This window comes from Epinephelus moara, chromosome 3, assembly GCF_006386435.1.
Source record: "Epinephelus moara isolate mb chromosome 3, YSFRI_EMoa_1.0, whole genome shotgun sequence".
NCBI lineage: Eukaryota > Metazoa > Chordata > Actinopteri > Perciformes > Serranidae > Epinephelus > Epinephelus moara.
Genome location: NC_065508.1, coordinates 30,241,698 through 30,260,130, shown reverse-complemented (window position 1 = coordinate 30,260,130; position 18,433 = coordinate 30,241,698).

The following is an 18,433-nucleotide window of genomic DNA, read 5'->3' as shown; positions in this document are numbered from 1 at the left end:
CCATTCTTCGGCAGAGAACCAGGGCCTCAGATTTGGAGGTGCTGACTCTCATCCCAACCGCTTCTCACTCGGCTACAAACCGCCCCAGTGCACGCTGGAGGTCAGGGTGTGATGAAGCCAACAGAACCACATTGTCTGCAAAAACCAGAGATGCAATTCTGAGGTCACTAAACAGGACCCCTTCCTCCACCCTTGCTGCGCCTTGAGATCCTGTCCATGAATATCACAGACAGAGTCAGAGACGCTTCCATCAGAAAAAAACATAACCAAATATGATCTTAAAATAGTGATATTCATTATGGTCATACTGGCAGTCGACAGATCTCGCTCTAATAAAATCTACAAAATCTGTACCATGGAAGAATGCATTGAAAAGTTTATGAAGCATTTAGTGCATTACACCAAAGTGATCACTAGATGGAAGCATTGAGCTATAGTAGCTGACAGTGAACATGCTGTTTGTGTCAACACACTGAGGAGATTTCATCCTTCACAACCTTGAATATTTTCTTTATTTTTAGTCATGATCACACTGTTCTTTATTTAAAGTCTGGGACTCATTTTGTCAGACAGATAACATCTCTTGAGGGTGATCACTATCACCCTTCTGGTGCTACAGGGCTCTGAGGAGGATGCAGAGGTGTTGAACTATAGAGCTGATTGTTCACAAGCCATCAAGATCAATCATGAGTTTCACTGAGTGAATGTTATTAATCAGGGAATAGTTGAGAGTCATTGCTGTGGATCAAACAAGACAATCACCAGGTGTCGGCGGGAAGGATGGAGTCTGGGCTCAAGGGCCACATCTAGAGACGGGACTGGGAGGATCCCTTTTTGTAATGTTAATCTGGCCTCTTTTTTAAAGGATTTACTATTAGTCAACTAAAACCAGGCAATCACCAGGAAGCAGGCAGACATTGTGATATCTGTGGAGGTGCTGGGTAACAGCTGTCTGCCCAGAAAAATAAGAACAAAAGAACAAAAAAAACAAAAAAGGTACCCGCAAACTGCTGTCTCACTTCCATACTCCTTTTATCTGACTGTGTGTCACGATGTGGACTAAAATGTGCGTCACGTGTTATCTGTGATTCGGATAATTAATGATACAACTCAGGCTCAATACAAAAATGTTCCTCCATTACCGTGAACACAACCACAGCGGTTTATTTAAAGACAATCCCACATACACAAAGCTGCTGCTGTAAATACGCAAGAGTGCATCAAATGTGTATTAATCCACCACTGAAAATAGTCCTCTATTGCTGCTGTTTCTTCCTGTTTGAGTGAGTCATCTTGAGTTTGCTAAAAAAAAAAAACGCAGTGCCCAGCAGTTTTAATAAATTATTTTGCCTGATATAAACATTAAAGTTTGTATTTGTGACCCGTCTGTAAAGATTTACATCTTCAGTAGGACTAAGTGAGTTTTGGTAAGGGAAGTCTGTTAATCAGACCCGCAACATTGGAATAAGGATTGGCTGGATCTGTGAAAGACTGGGTCAGTTGAGATGGGTTGTGAAGCCTGGCTGAGCTCTTGTCTGTAGTGCTTCGGGCATGGGGTTCAGGCACAGCTAATTATTAGCCATGAATGGATTCCAACAAGATTCCCATTGTTCCTACCCACTATCTAGCAAAAGCAGTCAAGCAGGTAAACAAGCCCCCCTTGAGCTTTCCAGCTGCACCTCAGCCCGTTCTCATTTCGGATTTTAGCATCAGACACCAACACCAAAAGGCGCCTTTCGCGGCAGTATGATATGCTGGTGGCATTAGTTTGAAATGCCGCCAGTAACAACGTAATAAAAGGAGCTGAAAAGTCCTTATAGGGTGGGCCAGAGGGGAGGTAGATGGGTCCAACAAGCTCAGAACTTTCACCCAGGAGCCTGCTGTTTGCTTCCCGTGTGAATGTTGAGCCAAACCGTGATGTTTTTTCTAAAACTAACCACATGCTGTTGTTGCATTAGGAAGTAAACGTAAATATGAGGTGGTTTACCAACATTTTAAGTTTATAAGACTGTACAGTATGCATCTAATGAACACAAACTGTACATTTCCTGTGAAAATTAGAGTATATTTTGAAAAGACACAATGGCTGTAACAGGCACAAAAATTGACACGCTGCCCCAGAACGTCAGCAGCAGACGCAGGAAGATACCTAGCACATCATATGTAGATATGAAAGTCCACGGACAAAACAAGTTGGGATGAGAATGCATTGGGATTTTTGTGGTTGGGTGGTGGCAAATGGGGTTTGGGAACATCTAAGTGACTTATCGTAATGTTTAATGGCCTTTAACATTTAGTGGTCCAGTGTGTAAGATTTGGGGGGGATTTAGTGGCATCTAGTGGTGAGGACTGCAGATTGCACCCAGCTGAAACTTCTCCCGGTTAGAATTCCTTCAGTGTTCATTGTTCAGGAGGTTTTTTATTAGGCACTGAATTATCCTCAAGGTCTCTTGCTCTTTAAAACAAACACGCCAGAGGCCTGTACTACGATCCAGTTCAGCTTACCCAGGATATCTTTTCGTTATCTGGTTAGACTAACCAGAACATTGGCCATCTGGATAAGCAGTACTACTATGCTGGTTATCAACTAGTTCAGTCAACTCTGGGTTTTCCGATCCAGCCCCAGGTGCGTTCATGTGAAAGAGGTGGGGCTGCGACATCATGGCAGTGCAAAATGGCAATCTCCATAGACAAGCCGCTCCCTATATAGATAAAAATCTCTCATTTTAAGGTGACGAAAACACAACGATTCTTATTTTCAGGTGATTATACACTAAAGAAAACATACTTGCAGCATTAAATTCCATTTCTGCCAATATATCCCCTGAAATCTTCACACTGGACCTTTAAGATGTTCCATATCTACAGTCATCTTGGACTCTCTGTCCTTATTGTCACATTACTTTTCCTCTTTCTGCATGTTTGCTTTTAAAATATTTGGCAACTCAAAAGCACATGAATCTATGAATATGGAACATGAGTCGAAGAATATATTTACATTTCTGTTACATTAGTCTGTATGTAGTTGATGTATAGAGAGAGACAGGAGACGTAGGGAGAGGAAGGGGGAGGACATGCAACAGAGGTTCCCAGCTGGAGCAGAACCATGCACGTTGCAGTTATGTGTCATGCACCTTAAACATTCTGCTACCAGGGGCGTCCCAGTGTGTGCGAGTTTAATGAGAAATCGTTAATGGATGAGATAATGAGTCAGGAGTGTCTGTTTTTGTCTAATTCAGCAGATTAAGTAGCAGGAGAGTAAAAGCACCTCATCACGTTGATCCAAAAAATAGAAACCCTGAAATAGAATTTGAATCGGCTGTGTAGTTTTACTGCAAAAGCCTTTAAAAGAGGGCTTTATTTAATTGATGTGTGGTGTCTTTTGAGCACATGTGGACATATAATATGCATGACACCATAATAAAAACTTTACCATTATTATTGACTAGGTTTCAATGAAGCTGCGTTTCTTGGGCTTTATGATTTAAACATATCGACAGCAGAGCCACAGTGGCAGAACACAAAGAAATATGGGATGGAAAGAAATTTGCACTTAAGATCAGAGGGAATAATACCTGAAAAATTTAAAATGGAAACCAGCCTCACTCCCAATTTATTACAGTAGAACTTCCCCCACCCCTGCAAAAAAAGTCCTGGATGAGTTAGTGCTGCAGGGCCAGCGAGAGCGAGGCTGGGCTGAACAAACGGGACGAGGAGCAAAGTGAATGGGGTGGTAGAAGGGGAGGAGGAGGGCTGGGTATTCTCCCAGCCTGCACCTCTTTCATCTTTCTCATTAAAGCATGGAGCAGTGGGGGCCATCAAGAATGAGCCCAAGGACATGGGGATCGGGGACTGAGTCTGAGCCTCGCATCAGGAGGTGGAGGAGGAAGGAGGGAACAGCCACAGCAAGCAGCCGGGCCGCCATGTCAAACCTTCACCTTAAACTTAACCCACCTTCCCTCTGGGACCCAGATAAAGACCTCTTATCTGCACTCACCTTCTCTCCCTGCCTGGGAACGAGTCTTGCAGCAGCAGGGAGGGCGAAGGAGAGGGGGTGTCTTTGGTTGAGTAGGTCCAAAATACACAAGCTTCCTCTAAGAGAGTGCGTATGAAAGAGAATGGCAGCTTCCATCTGGGACGGACTGATTAAAAGAGAGGCGCGGTGAAGAAGTAGCTCATGACAGAAGAGGTGATTCTGAGGGAAGCATTGGAAAGCTCACTGAAATCTTTGGATTTATGTTGGTGATAGTCTGTATTTTGTGGTGATTAGCTTTGAAAGGTCGGTTTTATACAGCTTGTTTATGTTTTATCACTTTTTCCTCAAGTAGTCTGAAATTAACGGTTGAATTTGGTTTTTGTAGCTTCTCATTTGATACATAAACAAAGTGTAAAAGAAACATTTTGTGAAATTACCAATACGTTAAATTCGTATATTTCATAGATATCAAATCAATGTCTCAAAGTGATGTAGTGTGTGAGTTGACTGTCATCTGGAGGTTGAGGGGTTGGTGGATAGTGAGACAACCTGCTGACATGCCCACCGTTCAAGAACAACAGACATCAAAACCGGTTGTTTTTTAGCGCTGTGTTTCCCGCAGCTTTTTAGCCACCAAACGTGTTTTTTTTTTTTTTTGTAGTGATCTGTTGCTGTTTCCACCAGTGATAGTGCCACAAAAAGTGGTTGTTTTTCACCAAGACATCGCTGCATTTCCAGCCATGGCAGTTCAAGAAGAGTGGTTGTTTTTTGCTAAGACATCGTGGCATTTTCAGCTAGGGTAGTGCCAAAAAAAGTAGTTGTTTTTTTGATTGAGATATTGCTGCTTTTCCACTGAGGATAGTGTAAGCACAGTGGTTGTTGTCTACCTAGATATTGCTGCGTTTATAGCTGGAATAGCACCAAGAAATGTGGTTATTTTTTACTGTGATATCGCTGCATTTCTAACTGGGATAGTGCCACAAAAGGCAGTTGTTTTTTACCAAGATATCCTTGCATTTCCAGCTGGGATAGAACAAGAAAAGTGGTTGATTTTTACCAAGATATCCCTGCGTTTTTCAGCTGAGATAGCAACAAGAAAAGTGGTTGTTTTTCACAGAGACATTGCTGCATTTCCAGCCAGGATAGTGCCAAAAAACGCAGTTGTTTTTTGACTGAGATATCACTGCATTTCCAGCCAGGATAGTGCCACAAAAGCCAGTTGGTTTTTTTTACCGAGATATTGCTGCTTTTCCAGCCAGGATAGTGCAAGAACAGTGATTGTTTTTTACCTAGATATTGCTGCGTTTATAGCTGGAATAGCACCAAGAAATGTGGTCGTTTTTTACTGTGATATCGCTGCATTTCTAACTGGGATAGTAAAGGCAGTTGTTTTTACCGAGATATCCCTGTGTTTTCAGCTGAGATAGCAACAAGAAAAGTGGTTGTTCTTTACTGAGATATTGCTGCATTTCCAGTTGGGATAGTGCAAGAAATGTAGTTGATTTTTATCAAGATATCACTGTGTTTCCAGCAGGGGTAAGTGGTTGTTTTTAAGGAAATATTGACAGCCTTTCTAGCTGTACAACTAATGTACAACTGAAACGTGTTCGAGACGTTCAGTGTCAACATTTTTTTTAGCGAATGGGTTCAAAACAAAGGATTGATACCATTCTTCTTTTGTTAAAAGTAAAACTAAAGCTAGCAGCTGGGTCACCTCACACAAAGACCAGAAAATACAGCTGGCCTAGAACAAAATGAACCTTCTAGCACATCTTAAATAAAACTAATTAGCATTTTATATTGTGTTCGTTAAGTCTGTACAAAACCCGAAGTGTAGAAATAATATTACTTGGTTTGATGTGGCAGACTCTTCTTTGACCAGTCACTTTCTGACTGCCTAACGAGCTCATGGACTTCCTGGAGTCACTGCTTCTTGTCAAGAAACAGCTTTGGCATATCCTCTTAAAAGATGACAACATGTCAGTGCTGCCCTAAAGTGGCAAACAATTTTGTTCATGCAGGTGGAAGGTGAAATAAAAGGGAACAGTGGATGTTAAAGGATTAAATTCAGTTTGTAGACCTCAGTGGAAAACTTCAAATGTCTGCTCTTGTGCAGGCTGTTGGAAGAATATGACACCATAATTGGTTGTTTATTAAAATATTGATAGTGTCAGTAGATTATTGCAGCAACATTATTAAATGATTTTTGCTGCCAGGTGTTTTGCAAGTTTGCCCTAAAACAAGCGTTAAAATAAAGTCACATGTACTGTCAGAGAAGTCCTGCAACACAGACATACATTTTGCGCAGGACATCAAAGTTTATTGTAGTGACAGGCGTTAACAAGTCACTGCCCAGTTGCCAGAAGAAAATGTTGTGCATTTCTGCAAACCACAAATACTTTTCACTTACACATTTCACACATATTATATCAACATTTCTAAAGTGACATAGTATATGAGCTGACTTTGTCATTTGGAGGTGAAGGGGGTGGATGGCGTGAAATCTTGTCTTTTGAGCCCCTGAACATGGATGTTTTTCAGCAACCCATCGCTATGTTTCCTGCAGGTTTTTAGCTCCCAAATGTGGGTGTTTTAGCAACCTGTCCCCTGGATAGCACCACGAAAAGCGGTTATTTCTTACAGTGGGGATTGTGCCCCTCAGACTTTTTTTTTTAAAACCAATGAGTAAGTGTTTTTTGTGCATAAACCTAGCCACATGTTAACCACAGCGCTGCTAAATTTTCAACATATCTGCTACATAATAACATACAGTTGTACAGTACCTATGGTTTGTAGAAATGTACAATGCCAACATTTTTTTTCCTGGTGATTGGGTCACAAATCACACAGTTTAAATGAGTTCATTCATCACCAAGGAGCATTTCAGTGTTTTAGCATCAGGCCGTACTATAGCTACTGTAGCTATTTCATTTTGGTGCACACTTGACTTTGAATGACTCATCTCCCCAAATGATTAAACTTAGGGTGCTTTCACACCTGCCCTGTTTGGTTCGGTTCAATTGAACTCAACCCCTCAGTGCGGTTTGTTTAGGCAGGTGTGAACATAGCAATCACACTCAGGTGTGCACCAAAACAGCCGGACCGAGACCTTCTTGAAGAGGTGGTCCCTGCGTAGTTGTCCCTCCATGTTACCATTAGAAAGTGTCACATTTATCTTGCAAGTGTACTCTTCTTCAATGTTTGGTTTACTTCCTGGATTTTTCCCACATGGAAATTCTGACCAGTCAAGAGCAGCTTTCTCACACAAGGTATCTGATCTGGTCCGCTTGTAAATGCTGCCGTGAGAACACGACCAACTCTAGGCAATTATATAACTTTGTACCATTATTAGTCCCTGATTCAGACCAAAGGAGACGACTCTAGGTCCTAAGACCCTCACCATGTACCTGAAACAATCTATGTTTAAATCTGGCCCACTGACTTTTACATGTCCTGCTGGAGAGTGGGAGTCACAATTCACACCAAAAGCACCCAGCAGTATATCTCACCAATCAGTGGAGGGGAAGTAAAATAAGTGTATGTAATTTAAGTAAATGATTCAACAAAATACGGGGCAAAAGAAAACACAGCTCTGTGCTCTTGCAGATCTTTCCCCTCCTCATTAGTAAATGAAGTCCCACGACAGCCACTCCTTCACCTCTTGAAATATGAACTGAGAGCCAAATTAAATATGCATATTTAATAAGAGGGGAAGATGATTACATCCACTTGTTAAATGGGAGCGTATGATTGAGGAAATCTGAGCGAGTGAGAGGGAGTGAGTGAGTTCTTCATGGCCTGCAGAGTGTGAAAGAAAAAAGAGAATTCATCTTTATTTTAACACGGCTCTTTGGGAGTAACCCTGGTAGGACTTCCCCCCGCTCTGTAGAGCTGATTACACACATTCTGGCTTTCTGGGGGTTTGGACTGTGGGTTCCTATAGCAACCACAAAAAGCAGACTGTAAGGAGTAGACTTGCTTGCCATGCGCCTTAACATTTCTACCTTCTTCTTGAACCATCAAACGGCATTTTGGAAGAGGCTCTGTGCTGCCAAGTGTCTTCTTCTGTGCCTCAAAGTGTTTCTTTGTCAGATCCCAGTCAGGCCTTAAAATCCAGCCAGTGCTGTGTTGATGAAGAGAAGATAACTTAAAGACTATATCGTATACAATACAATGTAAAGTTACAGTTCTGCTTTCATGAACGTCAAAATCTTTTACTCTGCATAACAAATAAGTCCCTGACCTTTATTTTTATAGTAAGTACAACACATTTATATAAATGACATGGGAAAGATTAGAGTGACATGTAACAACACAAATCACTTCCGATGTTTAAGGTCCCTGACACAACAAGGTGACGGTCGGCTGACGATCAGTGTCGGGCCGTCGATGAGCGTCTGTTGCCCTAGTTTTTGCAGAGCATCCGGCATTGTTGGCATTACCCGGACCTTGTCTGCTTTCTTACAGCTGATTCAGCGTATTGAATCGGAATTGCAGACGGCAGGGCTCATCATGAAATCACTCTGATTGGCAGTTCAGCTCAGCACACGAGAAGAGAAAAGGAAGTGAGGAAAGCAAATAGATGACGAAAGTCAAGAGGGCGTGAGCTCAAAACAAACAGGACAAATATTCGGTCAGATCATTTTTTAGCCACTGAGCTCTTTAGTAGAAATGGTACATGAATGTTTGTGATATTGTTCACTGGCACCCGCTATATATATCTTTTGTTCTTTCAATTCAATTATATTTATAAAGCCCAGTATCATAAATCACAATTTGCCTCGAAGGGATTTACAGCATATGACATCCCTCTGTCCTTGATCCTCACAGCAAAGGTCTTCCTGTCTCCCCTTTTTGAATCATGAGTCCTGCCACCTACTGGTGTGGAGAGGTATTTCCTCATGCAGGCGCAGAACGTATGTGCTGGATAGTCTGAGTGGGCGGAAGTTCGCTGCATAGATCAGCCTCTCATTGGGCAGAACGAGCCACGCGCTGAAGTCTCGCCCTACCACCTCCGGTTGTGTAGCAGTTTTCAACCGTTTTCAACACATCCTTTACTAACTTTTGCGGTGTTTGATCTTGCGGGGATGTAGCCATTTTTCTGCCATGGTTCATGTCCTGTAGGCGATATTTTTGTGGGCGTGTTACACCAAAACCTGTTTCCCCCCGGCAATATTTTTGCAAGCGCACCGTTGCTGTGGCACCGCCCAGAACGATTGTGATTGGTTGAAAGAAATACAAGCAAGAAATACAATCTTAAAGTGAGAGTCGGCCCAGCCAGACCTTTCTTTTCTTGAGAAAGGTCTGGTGAGCGAGACTAGTGCTGGGTGGCTGTAGCAAAGACGGTGGATAGTAATCCAGTATCTTTGGCTGTAGTCTTAACGGTGTGTTTGGTGGAACTTTTTGGTCGAGACACAGGAAACATGAGGCGACGCAACAGTAAATTACTTTAATTTCACAGTATGAAACAATAAATTGTGAGGACAAAAACACCTCCACAAATTAGCATTTTAAGTCTTGTGTGTGATTTATTCTGGCTTCATATGAGCAGAGGAAATCTCTGCTCGTGGCTAGGCTAATTTATACAATGTCAAATGCCATAGGCTTGTGCTAATAACGTTAGCATGTTGTATTTGTTTGGAAACGTTCTTTAGTATAAGACAGTTGTTAGTCAGTGAACCTTGTGAGTTGTAATGGAGCTGAATTTTGTAACGTTACTTTTGTTAAATGTTGCTGTTGTTTCTGGCTTCATATGAGTAGAGGAAAAATATCCTAGCCACAAGGCTAACTTCTACAATGTAAAATGCCATGGGCTTGTGCTAATAATGTTAGCATGTTTATGTTGCGGGGAAAATGTGTCCAGATAAAGACAAGTGTTTGTCTGTGAATGCTGTGAGTTGTAGTGAAGCTGAATTGTGTTCTTGTGTTTGAAACTGTCTCTGGTAAGTCATGTTTAATGTGTGTTTAATGTGTGTTTTGAATCAACTAAACTTTACAGCACTTCACAGAAACCTCCACCGCATACTAGTGTTTTGGAGGTGTAACTGCAGAGTGACACAGACACACCACCGCACAAGTATAAATGCTCGTGACACAGACACACCACCGCACAAGTATAAATGCTCACAACAGGGTAGGTCACATGCTTAGGCTACGACATATGCTCTGCGTAGCGGATACCCAAGTATAAATCTGCCCTCAGCCTTCATCACTAACTCTTTGATATCAGTTGGATGTCTGAGCCTTAAAGGAATAGTTTGGATTTTTTGAAGTGGGGCTGTATGAGGTACTCATCCATAATCAGTGTATTACCTACAGTAGATGGTGGTCAGTTAAAGCAGCCCGTTCTCATTCCCAACTTGTCAAATACCGTTGCTTTGTCAGTGACCGACACAAACAGGCACCTCTTGTGGTGGTATGCTACACTGCCGGACAGGGTCAGACTCGACGGGTAAGAAAGTATTATAAGGAGCTGGAAAGTCACTATAGGGTGGGTGGGAGGTTAGGTGGATAGATCCAACAAACCCCGGACTTTCACCCGGGAGCCTGGTGTTTGCTACCTGTGTGAATTTTGAGCTAAACCATGATGTTTTTTTTCTAAACCTAACCACTTGCGTTTGTTACATGAGGAAATTAACATAAATACAAGGTGTTTTACCGACATTGTAGGTTTATTTTGAAATGACTGTATTCATCTAACGAGCAGAAACTGCACATTTACCAGCACTTGGTCGGTGACTTCTGGCTTCAGACACAGACGAAAAAAGCCGTCCTTTCAGGTTGGCATAATATAACAACATAAATCAAGAGGGCGAAAGTCCGATAAGGGTGGATGAGAGGGGTGGTAGATAGGTCTTTCAACCACCGACTTTCACCCAGGAGGCCAGTGTTAGCTTTCCAGTGCATCATATGTAGACGTTAAGTCAAAAAACAGCGATATTTGACGAGTTGGGATGAGAACACGTTGCTTAAAGTGTATGCTATATTGCTGTCAGACAGACCTTTCCTTTGGCGCTACATTTTATCAACCACATACTGCCCCACTTCAAAAATCCAAACTGTCCCTTGGAAAAGATTGAAGTCTCAAGCCATTTTCGCAGCTCTGTGAGGCCGTACTTAGGCACAGCAGTGCTTTGCGCTAAATGCTAACATGCTTAATGCCAGCGTTTAGGAGATACAATGTTTACCATGTTCACCATCTTTATGTGTTCACATGATAACATTTACTAATTAAAACTAAACACAAAGTACAGCTGAGGTTAAAAACTAACTTTCAAAGGCCTAAATTACAACAACAACAGATTTCTTCACTTCCCCTCAGTAGCATCCATCCATTTGGTTTTATATTCATCCAGGATTTGAGATATGTGTCCCTGAGATTTCTGCTTCCACAAGCATTTAGCTGCTGGTTTTGCATTAGTGCTTACTTTGCTTTAAGCATCGAGGAATTACATTTAAATATTCAGCAGCAACATATCTTTCCAGAAACAGTGTCTCTACGAGGCTACTCTGCATAATCTACGGACCCAACTGTAAACAGGGGTTTTATTGGAATTACTTTCTTTCCCAAGAAAACAGTCTCTGTTCGCACTGAGGTCTGTGGATTATACGGAGTAACAGACTTTGAAAAGTATGTGAGTGCATCCCAGAGTTTAGGGGCCCTGAAAGCAAACACCTGATTCCTGCAGGTGGATACCAGAGCTGCGACCATGAGGCCACTCATAGAGGATCTCAGCTGTGTTTTGGAGTCTGGCAGTTGTGTTTTTAGCTGAAGAAAGACCATTCTCTAGAACTTCTAGACTCTGAGATTGAATCAACGTGTAAACTAAACGAACAAAGACCAAAAAAATGTTATTTGGAAATTGAAAATTTGGTTACGAAAGTGTGATACTGGATCACAAAATCAGCTGGAAACCTCAACTAAGTCACATTCAATCAAAACTGACAGGGAGGAGGGCAGTTATGGAAAATCAAGACACATACTGGAGCATAAATCACTATCATCTTCTGCTTACTCATTTTACTGCATCTTAATCACTGTGTGGAGGTCTGGGGTAACACCTATAAAAGCAATTTATATACATTACACATATTGCCCAAAAGAAGAAGCCATTAGGATTGTACATATTGTCAGATATAGAACACACTGTTTTTAAAGACACATGCATTGAAATTCGAAGACTTGGTTCAATGTAAAACTGATTTACAAAGCAAGAAATAATCGATCTCTGGGCAATGTTCAAAAATGTTTTGTGACAGGGAGGGGGATATGATTTAGGAGGAAAATTAAATCTGAAAAACATTATGTTTGTACAACCTTGAATAGTTTTTGTATTTCAGTGTGTGTGTGGTGGATTTATGGAGCGGGTCACACGAGGAGTTAAAGGGAAGCACAACATTTTAAAAAGATGTACAGATGGCATTTTTAGGAGGTATGAGGACGAAGAGGGGTTATGTTGATGGGTTGGTTTATTTTTATTTATCTGGGCTTGGCTGAGATGGGGTTTGTACATTTAATATCTAAGACTGTTGTTCATTTATCTACACTACTGGTTGTAAATACATTTGGGATAGATGTTGACAGTTTTTATATTAGACATGAATACTGAGAAGGGGGTAGGAGCTGTCAAAACAAATTTTACAAATCAAAATGAATAAATTAAGTCAGAAAACAAGGACCAATCAATATTCAACAGCCAATATAGACAATTAAAAACACACTGCAATCCAATATTTATATATACTTAAAAATATATGTAGTCGGGAATTACGTATACAATCATACACAACTGCCTCCCACAGAGTCCTTGACCCACATATAGGTAATATTTGGCCCTGAGGGGCCAAAGAATGAAGAATGAAGTGGGTCAATAGGCCCACTCCCACACACTCTGTGTGCTCTTGTAAGCCAGATGGCCAATTCTGTCTGAGCCAAGAGAAAATTAATCAGAACGCATTTCGTCCTGCGTCTGATTGAATACAATCAGCCGTGTGCTGTGCAGAATAAACACCCTGCAGCCTCCTGCCGAGCGCAGGCAGCATGTCAGGTGCAGCACAGAGAACATGTATCTATACACAATGGTCCAGTGTGTGTCACAGGAGGAAACACTTTCATTGTCAGTGTAATGCTACAGCTGTCAGTTTGTGATGAAGTGTTTAATTTATTTTTTTAAGTATGTGCTCTTACTTTTGTTAAACATGGCTCGTAATGGCTTCAGAATTTGTTACATCGATCAGGGTTTTACATGTACAGCCATAGGTGTAGATTTCAGGTGGGGGATGGACAAGTGCATTTGTCTCCCCAAAAGAAAACATGAAAAAACAAATTTAAACAAAATTAAAATTAGATACATAAACCCTGTAAATTCATTCAGAAAAATTCTCATTTCTCAATTCGCATCCCAGTCTCACTCCCAATTCACCACATTTGGTGAGTTTTCTTCGGTGTCAGACACCAACTCACAGAGGCACCCTGAGGGGCAGTATGAGACAACACATTCTCACTCCGACCTCGTCACATAGTCGTCTTTGGTCATAGACTTTCCACGTCCACATACGATGTCCAAAGTACCCTGGGTGTGTTGGTTGTTGATGTTCTGGGACATTGTGTCAACTTCAGCCTGTTACATGCATTGTCTTCTTTCAAAATACACTTCTGTTTTCACAGGAAATTTAACTTTTACATAGAGTCTCTTTCAAAATAAAAGCACTACGTCGGTACAACACTATGAATTGACTTTTTTTTTTCCTTCAACAACAGACACACGTGGTTAGGTTTAGGAAAAAAGACCAGGGTTTGGCTTTAGAATCTTACGGGATGCGAACACCACTCTCTCGGGTAAAAGTTGGTATTTGTTGGACCCATCCACCACCCCCCTGCCCCAGTCAAGTTTTCACCGCCTTAACTTTCGTTGTTGTCCCGCCATGTTTCCCCCAGATGTCGCCAGGCCACATATCATGCTGATGTGAAAGGACGCCTTTTTCGTTGGTTTCTGACACCGCAAGTCACTGCCCAAGCAGATTTCAACAATTTTGGACTGAGACCGGGTTGGACAGGTCAAACAAACTCCAGAGTTTCACCTGGGAGCCCCCTGTTTGTGTCCAGTGTGAAACTAAAAGTCAATCCATTTAGTTTAGTAACAACATATGACAGATGGCATGTGGTGTATGTCACATGACGTTACATTACCTTAGTAACAAACATACTTGTTCTTTTTTTTCTACACCTAACTATGTACTTTTCCTTAAATAAAAGGAAGTAAACCTCAAATGCAGTGTTTCACATATGTTGTAACTTTATTTTGAAAAGAGACTGTATGTCATGATCCTAGTTCTTGTCTTATATATTCTGTTATCTGATGGGCTTTGTTTTGGGGTTTCATGTTTGTGTTCCTTGTTTCATGTTACTCATTCATGTTTAATCTGTTTCCTGTTTTATTTTGTAGATTCTCTCCTCATGTGTTATATCTGGTTTTACTTCCTGTCTTTGTGTCTTCGCCTGTTTTCTATCACACCTGTCTTCATCAGCCTCGTTAGTCCTTCCCTGTTCCCAGAGTCTTCCCTTCACACTTGTCCTGTATCAGTCTTGTTTGCTCCACCCTAGTGTTCTCCACCACACCCTTGTTGTCAACCAATCCTCATTTCCCTCCTTTTGCTCATGTCCACCTACTCCAGCTGTGTCACGTTCTTGTGATTAGTTTTCAGTGTTTATATACCTGTGTGTTTCCCTTTGTTCCCTGTCAGTTTGTCTGTGTTTGTCACTGTGTTCATGGTGTTGTTTCCTGCCTGGTCTCTCGTGTTCTGCTTTGGATTTCTTCCCTGTGTTCATCATGTTATCCTGGTTGGTTTTCAGTTTAGTTTTGCTTCTTCTTCTTTTGGACTTTGAGTAACCTGCCAGTTTTGGATGTTTTTTTTATCAGCTTTATTAAAGCTCGCAGGAAGAGAACAGCAAGCTCCCGGGTGAAAGTCCAGTGTTGCTGGACCCATCCATCCACCCTATACAGACTTCCCAGGTACCTAAATTGTGTTGTTGTCCAGAGGTGTTTCAAACTGACGCTGTACGGTGACGATTTTGGCTGATGCCGCCTAATGGCGTATCATACCGTCACAAAAGGGATGCCTGTTTTTCGTTGGTGTGTGACACAGAAATCAATGACCAAGCGGTGGTATTTTTACGATTTCGGAATGAGAACAAGTTGAAAAGATCTCCAATATGAAAGAATTTGCTGTAAAACCAAAATTTAAAAAAAATACTTTTTGAATTAACAGAGTTTACCCGATTATGAGCCACCAGAGTAGCTTCAGTGCTCCTTGGCACAGATTCTCCAAATTTCTCCAATACTCTAATTGTATTTATTCATTTAACTGTTTAATTATGTATTCTGTAAAATTATGTTTTCCTCACGACAGTTGAAAGGACCTTGAAAGGTGCCTCCACACTGCCAGGAATTTAATTGTGCTGAGAGCCACTGAATCGCTTTATTAAAATTTAGTCCAATTTAATAGTCATTGCCTAAAGACAGTGGAATTTAAAAAAACACTTGTCCTGATGTCGTTAAACTCCAAACTTTTCAGAAACAACAGAGTCACAGTGGTAACCAGAACATCACACATCTGTAGTGAGGACTTCACTGAAGCTAAGAAGTTGCTGCAGAAACTAATTTGAGCAGGTACTTCACAATGAGGACTGTGATGGAACAAAGGGGCTGCAGGGCACTGCACGCGCTGGAGGGCTGAAATACTTCCATTGTTCACACACGACCCCCCCCCCCCCCCGTGACAGGTTTAAAATATCACATCACCGCTTGTGTTGCCCCGTTGAAAAGCTTTTCTTCCCAACATCCGGTTTATTGCCTTTGTTTCCATCTTTTCAGCACAAAACAGAGTAAAAAAGGCTTCTAAAGCTCCATTTGCCTCAGCTGTCATTGTTACTTTCACTGCAGCCATTGTTGGTGAGCGCTGGTCGCTGCTATTTCCAGTTTCCCCTGGTTACCGTTTCCCTTTCAAATCATCACGAGCCCCCACACTGAGCTGAGGTGTAAACAAGCAAATAAAACAAAGCTGCAGTGAGTATACACACATTTGTAACACAGATCATGCTCTGTCTACCATGACCGTGTGAGTTTATACCTGTGTTCAGTCTGCAGAGGCAGAACTTTTATTGTCGTACACAACTAGGACAGAAAGGAAAGAGTGTGTAAAATAAAACTGAAATATTACAGTGGTATGCAAAATTTTGGGTGCTCCTGGTCAAAATTTCATTTACTGGGAATAGTTAAGTGAGTTTAAACAAAGATCGGTGTATTATTTTTGTTGTTTACAATTTCAGAGTGGACCGCCATGCAAACGTTTGTGCACCTCAAGACATTTGAGCTCTCAGACAACTTTTACCGGGGTCTCAGACCTTAATGAGCTTATTAGGATTCTGGCTTGTTCACAGTCATCGTTAGGAAAGGCCAGGTGATGCAAATGTCAAAGCTTTATAAATACTCTGACTCCTGAAACTTTGTCCTATCAATCAGCAGCCATGGGCTCCTCTAAACAGCTGCCTAGCAGTCTGAAAACTAAAATAACCGATGCCCACAAAGCAGAAGAAGACTATAGGAAGATAGCAAAGTGTTTTCAGGGAGCTGTTTCCTCAATTAGTCATGTCATTAAGGAATGGCACTTAACAGGAACTGTGGAGGTCAAGTTGAAAACTTTCTGAGAGGCCATTTACACGTACACGGTGATTTTGATAAACGGAGACATCTTCCTTCGTTTGTGCCCTTCGTTTACACGCAAACGGAGATTTCTCCTCTGAAAACGAGTCTTTCTAAAAACTCCGGCCAGAGTGGAGATTTTGGAAAACTCCGGTTGCGCGTTTGCATGTAAACTGAGATAAACGGAGATAAACGGAGTTATAGGCAGCCGACGTCACAGTATGCGCCGGAACTTGCGCCTGTGTCAAAAGTGCGGCCTATGTTGCTATGGTGACAATGGATACATGGAAGGCTTGAGCTTCTCGTTACACTGCCACCTACAGGTTTGGCATGCTCTTGTGTGTATATATACACGGGTAAGTGTAAACCAAGATCTATTTGAAAACGGAGATGGTGAAATGTCCGTTTATGAAAATAGCCGGCCACGTGTAAACGGCCTCTGAGAGAGCTGCTCATAGGATTGTGAGAGAAGAAGTTGCAGCCAGTGGCATGGGGACCATTTCACGGGTAGAGGGAAGAATGGATTCATTTGAATTCCAGCAAATTCTGGAAGCAAACATCTCAGCATCTGTAGAAAAGCTGAAGATGAAGAGAGCATGGCTTCTACAGTACAACAGGACAATGATCCTAAACACACCTAGAAATCCACAATGGACGACCTCAAGAGGAGCAAGCTGAAGGTTTTGCCATGGCCCTCACAGTCCCCCGACCTAAACATCATTAAAAATCTGCGGGCACGAAGACGACCTAAGAATTTCATAGTACTCGAAGCCTTTTGCAGAAAGAATGGGTGGAAAATCCCACAAACAGGAACTGAAAGACTCTTAAGTGCAACACACACCGCCGCCGTACGCCGCGCGTCAAAACGCCCGCCTCCATTATATTCTATGAACCAACCCACACTGGCGCCGCGCCACTCTGCTTCAGCCCACTGCTCTATTTCCAGCGCGGCCGGCGCTCATGGCGGCGCTGCGAGAAAAGCCTTTTATGTATGTCTCGTCTCGTAGGATCAACTCCGGTTGTTCAAATTTTTAATAAGACGACTTTGATAAGAAACTCACCCGTGAAATTCAAGTTGTTGTTGCCTCAAAGTTTTTCCTCTTCTTCTGTTACTAGCAGTTGGCAACCGTTGGCAACTAGTGTAGGCACAGCCACCTAGAGGGCTGGGGTGGGAAATACATGTTGATGGTGCCGCTGCGCGCCGCTGCGCGCCGCTGCCAGTGTGTGTTGGGGGGCGGCCCTTTGCACTTTAGCTGGATACAAAAAGTGTTTAGAAGCTGTGATACCTGCCAAAGGGGGCGCTACTGAGCACTGACCATGCTTGGTGCCAAACTTTTACTTCAGGCCCCTTTCCTTTTTTGTTGCTTTGAAAATGTTAAAGATTGAAATTAAAAAGTAATCTTGCTTAAAATATTGAAGAAATGTTTCATCTTTAACTTTTTGCCTTCGGAAATCAGGTCAACTTTTGCTTGCTTAGCTATACACAGTGAACCAAATTTTGACAAGGGGTGCCCAAACTTTTGCATGCTACTGTAACTTTATCTTGTCATAGAATAAAAAAGAAATACCCTCAGGTAATGGTCTCACATTGATTTTATATACAGATGAAAGCTTAAAGTTGTTGACAATGGACGGCCTGTCTCACACGCTGATACTTCAGTATATTTTGACGGGATGTGACAGGTAGAGATGAAAAGAAAAACAGCACAAACTGAATCAAGTTTTCTGTAATTACCACAAAAATGGCCTTTAAGAG